Source organism: Entelurus aequoreus, linkage group LG23 (assembly GCF_033978785.1).
Source record: "Entelurus aequoreus isolate RoL-2023_Sb linkage group LG23, RoL_Eaeq_v1.1, whole genome shotgun sequence".
Lineage (NCBI taxonomy): Eukaryota > Metazoa > Chordata > Actinopteri > Syngnathiformes > Syngnathidae > Entelurus > Entelurus aequoreus.
The window spans coordinates 8,830,913-8,837,972 of NC_084753.1; the positions used below are offsets into that span (position 1 = coordinate 8,830,913).

At 38.2% G+C, this 7,060-nt stretch overlaps 1 protein-coding gene across 1 annotated transcript in view; it reads right to left on the reverse strand.

Moving 5' to 3' along the window:
- Positions 1–6,818: 6,818 nt before the first annotated feature.
- The window catches only part of osr1 (odd-skipped related transcription factor 1), a 33,916-nt gene continuing 33,674 nt past the window's right edge, over positions 6,819–7,060 (reverse strand). The window contains exon 3 of the mRNA XM_062035032.1: positions 6,819–7,060. This exon is cut by the window's right edge and continues 379 nt beyond it. The gene's annotated coding sequence lies outside the window, so the exon portion shown is untranslated.

Genomic DNA, 7,060 nt, shown 5'->3' on the forward strand with positions numbered 1-7,060 from the left:
CTCTCGTTTGAGTCACACATTAAGAGTGTTACTAAAACAACTCTCTCGTTTGAGTCACACATTAAGAGTGTTACTAAAACGCCCTTCTTTCATCTCCGTAATATCGCTAAAATTCGTTCCATTTTGTCCACTAGCGACGCTGAGATCATTATCCATGCGTTCGTTACGTCTCGTCTCGATTACTGTAACGTATTATTTTCGGGTCTCCCTATGTCTAGCATTAAAAGATTACAGTTGGTACAAAATGTGGCTGCTAGACTTTTGACAAGAACAAGAAAGTTTGATCATATTACGCCTATACTGTATATACCTTTATATACCTATATACCTGTCTGTGTATATATACCTATACTGTATATAACTTTATATACCTATATACCTGTCTGTGTATATATACCTATACTGTATATACCTTTATATACATATATACCTGTCTGTGTATATATACCTATACTGTATATACCTTTATATACCTATATACCTGTCTGTGTATATATACCTATACTGGCTCACCTGCACTGGCTTCCTGTGCACTTAAGATGTGACTTTAAGGTTTTACTACTTACGTATAAAATACTACACGGTCTAGCTCCATCCTATCTTGCAGATTGTATTGTACCATATGTCCCGACAAGAAATCTGCGTTCAAAGAACTCCGGCTTATTAGTGATTCCCAGGGCCCAAAAAAAGTCTGCGGGCTATAGAGCATTTTCTATTGGGGCTCCAGTACTATGGAATGTTCTAGCGGTAACAGTTAGAGATGCTACCTCAGTAGAAGCATTTAAGTCCCATCTTAAAACTCATTTGTATACTCTAGCCTTTAAATAGACCCCTCTTTTTAGACCAGTTGATCTGCCGTCTCTTTTCTGCTCTGTGTTTCTGGAACTGCTCCAATTGCTTCCCTCTCAGAATTTGAAGTTTTTTGTCAAGAGGGTCATTTGTGATTTGAACATTTTTCAGAATGTGCTCGTTCTGTTTTTTGGCCAAAGTAAAACAAAGGAAACCATCTGACGTTTTTCTTTATTTTTACGTTATCACGCCAGGATTTTCTTGGTCCGGCCCATTAGGAGTCTTGCTGCACACGCCGGAAAGGAGTAGTTTTAAGTGTGTCAAAGGAACATAACCCGCGGAGGCACTTTCTGACGAGACATCCACATTTCCACGTCCGGCCCCTGAGCACTTGGGCTCTTGAAACCGGGGCCCTCTTCATGACGTAGTTGTATAGCACCGATTTAGACTCTCCAATTAACCCTGACATGCATACTTTAGCAGCGTGGAGAACACGCTATCTGCACGCCAACCAAACTGAGATTCCAACCCTGGATCTCCATGACTGTGCGGCCAACATGCTAACTTCTGGGTCCCTGTGCTAACCACTGTGCTAACTACTGTGCTAACCACTGTGCTAACCACTGTGCTAACCATGATGAACATTTTCTACACTATTTAACATGTTTATGCTGAATAATTTCTTCGTTGTTAGATTTAGTAACTGTGGTTAATCACCATTGATGTGTTTGATAGGCTAATTCTGATGTACTCACTAAAATCCAGTAGCTGGTGCTTCCAAAAAATGGACCTACTATTTATTCAGGCTGACAAATGTTGTGGTCATTCCCAATTCTATTGTTTACTTCCGTGTTTTTGTTTTTTACGAAGTACCGCCTCAAAAAAAAATAGAATAGTAGGCCCTAAATATTCATCAAAACAAGGACGAGGTTTTATTTAAAAAGTGTATTCCAAATGTTTAGCCACTGTTACGTTGCACACAATTTGAACAGTGACACTGTGTTTGAATATAGGAAAATAAAACACGGTACTTTAATCAAATGATTCTTTGAAGACGATTTTAGTTGAACTCACGGCAACTTAAAACTACAGAGTCCCTGCCAAACTCTGAGCTCATCCACTACGCCTACTCTTAGTGGACTCTGGACATCCCTGTGGACCATGTTAGTCTGGCGTCATGTCCACGCACCACAGACTCCCTGCAAACCCTCATTTGCTTCTGTCAGGGGACGCATGAGAACAGGTCTGTGTTCTGGACCAACACTTTTCTGTCCTACTTGATCTAACTGAGACTCACTGAGGCTTTGGGGTCGTCACTTGCACATGTGCCACGGTTCTTAGACTTCTTAGACTTAGACTTAGACTTGTCTAAGTCGATGTGCCACGTTTGTTAGACTTCTTAGACTTAGACCTACACTCGTATAAGTCTATGTGCCACGGTTCTTAGACTTAGACTTGGTCCCCACATCTGCGGTCCCCTCCAAGGTTTCTCATTGTCATCCCATTGGGTTGAGTTTTTTTTTTTCCCCTGTTGTGGGATCTGAGCCCAGGATGTCGTTGTGGCTTTGAGACACTGGTGATTTAGGGCTATATAAGTAAACATTGATTGATTGATTGATTGAAATAGAAGGAGGCAACATCACACAGCAAACAACACGTATTGTACCGCCCACAAAACGACGTATTCGGAAGAGTCAGTCGTTAGGCGGCTTGAAGATGGTCTGTGAAACAAAACAAAAAGGATGCAAAATTAGAATCTTATCAGCAATAAATGTTATGTAGACCAGAAGGAAGTGTTTTACATAATATGAGCCCTTTATAAGGGAATGTTTGCAAATACAAATCTGATGAACCATGCCACTGGTACACTGTCCACTTTGTACGTTTGCCGAAGCAATCCTGACTTCCGAGGGTCTGTGATGAGGTCTGTCAGCAGGCTGTCCTCTGCATGGACTGTCCCACGTGCCATGGTCTGGACAGCCATTGTGTCACGTACACCGTCCAGCTGTGTGTATCTTTTCCTGGCTCCTCTGGATGTTGCCGACAGACTGATGACTTTCTGGTTGTAAGAAAAACGGCCAGTGGAGGACTCGGTATCCGCCCTGGACCCGTAAGCCTTCCTCTTGTCCGACACGTGCCAACAAACACACATAAAACATTTTGTTTACGTGCTGCAGACTTGGACTTGACTTGAAGTGGGTTTTGTGCTTTTGATTGAGTCACTTGTCACTTTGATTATGAACTTTGGCCTTGATGCAATGACAATGATATCATGATTTTACTGCAGATAAAGCTGAGTGAGAGTTGGTCAATTATTCGTATCCAGTCACGTGACTTGTTCTTACCTGTTTACTTACGGTAAGAATGTGATCTTACCGCTAAAAGCAGACACGAGCACAAAATGAAGCTATGCAATAGAATGGATTCTTATACGTTTTTTAAAAAGATTTGTTGAGTGATGTCAAGGATTATCTGTTGGTCGCGTTCCCAGACATGTCGAACTAACTGGTGCTCCAGACATCATTCTACACCACAAAACAGATGAAAACTTGGAACAGCATGGAGGTCTACCACTTTTGTGTGTGTGGCTGGGTCAAGGACATTGGTATCAAGACTCTCCCAGATAAATTGTGCATTGTTTTTGCACGGGTAAGGTTGCATTCTGCGGATCGATGCGGAACGACCTGAGGTCTAAGGCTATGTCTACACTAAGCCGGATAACCCCTTAAACAAATAATTATATAGCCTAAGTCCTATTTCAGCCACACTAAATCAGCGTTTAAGGTCCCCTTCCTCGGACAATTTTTTACACAGGTAAGCGCGCCGTCTTTTTCTTGAAGCTCCCGCTCTTAGCTTTGTATGGACTCACTGATCGTTTACAAACTAAGTTCGGAGAGGAAGTGACGCCAGAAAGATGAGAATCAGAATCAGGAGAGTTTTTATTACCATTGTTTGAGAACGGGTTCACAAACCAGGAACTTTACTTGGCGTGCAACATAAAACACATATAACAGAATAGAATAACATGAGCTGAAACTGAGCTATCAGATCTTGTTATTGTTCATGTGCCTGCACAGGAAGTGATGTCAGAAAGATGGGAGGCGAGTCGTCCAGACATGCCCGTGTGGAAATCACACATGAATACCTTAAGAGAAGCAAACGTGCGATTGCAGCTATTTGGGATACAACACATCTCAGACGGCAACGTAGGCGGTTGAGCGATGGTTTTGGATAAGGCCTGGAAGAACGGCAGACTGGTGGGATATGTTTGTCAAGGAGTGTGTTGTGCCAGCTGAACGCCAAGAGAACTTTCCAATGTCCGGGTCAGCTGTGATTCTACTTAGTGAAAATCTTTGTCCATTTGTCAAAGGAGACACAAAACAGACTACGAAAAATAGCGAAGGCATCTGGACTGGCAAAGCAGACTATTATTAGTTATTGTTCGCGATGTCAACGTCTAGTTTTGTACTCCGTAACTATTGTGAAGCCATGAAGTGGTTGCGGCCGTCAAGTACGACCGCCAACTTCAGCCTACAAGCAAAGTGTCCTGTTGTTGGTTGTTGTAAAATGTTCTTTATCACATTGTTTACTTCCACACGTCCATTAAAGATGGGATTCATGTACGATGGCTCAGATTAACTGTTCAAAGAAATGTGGCAATAGTCGACATTGAAACACAGGGTAAGGATACACTTCCAGGTCAGAGGTGACTATGATGAGCGCATTTTTTTGCGCATGCGTACTAGGCCAGCTGGGTGTTTGTTCTGGAAATGTCTTTCAACATTCGATTGTTGTTGTTGTTTGCTAATATCCGCATATTAAGCCCACACTTGAACCAACCTCGTCAACAGTGAAGGCAAATTAATCTGTCCATGAAGCATTACCTTTTCTATTTTACGTCAATTGCTAGCTGGACCCCGACTTAAACAAGTTAAAAAACTTATTGGGGTGTTACCATTTAGTGGTCAATTGTACGGAATATGTACTGTACTTTGCAATCTACTAATACAAGTTTCAATCAATCAATCAATCAATCAAAGCTTGACTGCTAAAAGAACAACAATCTCTTGGCAACCAAAGACGTCACACGACAGAGGGTGTGGCGTACATTTCCATTGACAAAATATTAACATTTTATTTTTACATTACAAGATCACAGAACCCTCCAAAATAACAACTGTTACATTAAAATAAACTAACTAAATGAAATAGAATACATGAAAATTAAATAGCGATTATTGATTGAAATTTAGTTTCGAAGCTAAAGGGAGCCAGGGAGGAGGAATGAAAGAGCCGTGGTTTGTAGACCACTGGTCAGATGGTCTAACTATAGATGTCAACATTGTGTACGTGCTGAAAGAGGTATTTATGATTGTTTATCAAAATATAACTACATGTCAACATTGTGTACGTGCTGAAAGATTCATTTATGATTGTTTATCAAAATATAACTATAGATGTCAACATTGTGTACGTGCTGAAAGATTCATTTATGATTGTTTATCAAAATATAACTATAGATGTCAACATTGTGCATGTGCTGAAAGATTCATTTATGATTGTTAATCATAAATGAATATTTCAGCACGTACACAATGTTGACATCTATAGTTATATTTTGATAGTTTATCAAAATATAACTATAGATGTCAACATTGTGTACGTGCTGAAAGATTCATTTATGATTGTTTATCAAAATATAACTATAGATGTCAACATTGTGTACGTGCTGAAAGATTCATTTATGATTGTTTATCAAAATATAACTATAGATGTCAACATTGTGTACGTGCTGAAAGATTCATTTATGATTGTTTATCAAAATATAACTATAGATGTCAACATTGTGTACGTGCTGAAAGATTCATTTATGATTGTTTATCAAAATATAACTATAGATGTCAACATTGTGCATGTGCTGAAAGATTCATTTATGATTGTTAATCATAAATGAATATTTCAGCACGTACACAATGTTGACATCTATAGTTATATTTTGATAGTTTATCAAAATATAACTATAGATGTCAACATTGTGTACGTGCTGAAAGATTCATTTATGATTGTTTATCAAAATATAACTATAGATGTCAACATTGTGTACGTGCTGAAAGATTCATTTATGATTGTTTATCAAAATATAACTATAGATGTCAACATTGTGTACGTGCTGAAAGATTCATTTATGATTGTTTATCAAAATATAACTATAGATGTCAACATTGTGTACGTGCTGAAAGATTCATTTATGATTGTTTATCAAAATATAACTATAGATGTCAACATTGTGCATGTGCTGAAAGATTCATTTATGATTGTTAATCATAAATGAATATTTCAGCACGTACACAATGTTGACATCTATAGTTATATTTTGATAGTTTATCAAAATATAACTATAGATGTCAACATTGTGTACGTGCTGAAAGATTCATTTATGATTGTTTATCAAAATATAACTATAGATGTCAACATTGTGTACGTGCTGAAAGATTCATTTATGATTGTTTATCAAAATATAACTATAGGTGTCAACATTGTGTATGTGCTGAAAGATTCATTTATGATTGTTTATCAAAATATAACTATAGATGTCAACATTGTGTATGTGCTGAAAGATTCATTTATGATTGTTTATCAAAATATAACTATAGATGTCAACATTGTGTACGTGCTGAAAGATTCATTTATGATTGTTTATCAAAATATAACTATACATGTCAACATTGTGTACGTGTTGAAAGATTCATTTATGATTGTTTATCCAAAAACTGACATTCTTAATTTATGACTGCTATAAGCTAACCTGCAAAATGGCATCAGTGATCAGATCAATGCATAGATCAGTAGAAAAATGAGTGAGGTGTGCTCGCTGGAAAACGCCACTCCAAAATCCAGCCTGAAAGAACTTTCGATAAAACCGTTCCCAAGTTTTGTGCAAATGAATGACATGCACCCCACTAAAAAGTTCCTGGATGACATTCTGTTCAAGAGGTTCAAGACAGATTCAAGCAGTTACAGTAAAATAGTTTATTTAGAAATGATTATTCATTTTGAAAATAGGTTTGGAAAATCCAGTGATACATGTTATAATCATAAATCAGATTAAAGTGCAAAAATACAATTTATGTTATAATGCATTTGTACAAAAGTAACATTGGAATGTGAGCAAGGCTTGAAAATGGAGGAAAAAGTGTCTTTGATACGATGGCTTGCATACCATTTGGTTGCACAGTTCAAAAGTCCGAGGTCCAGAGTGTGTGCAATGCAG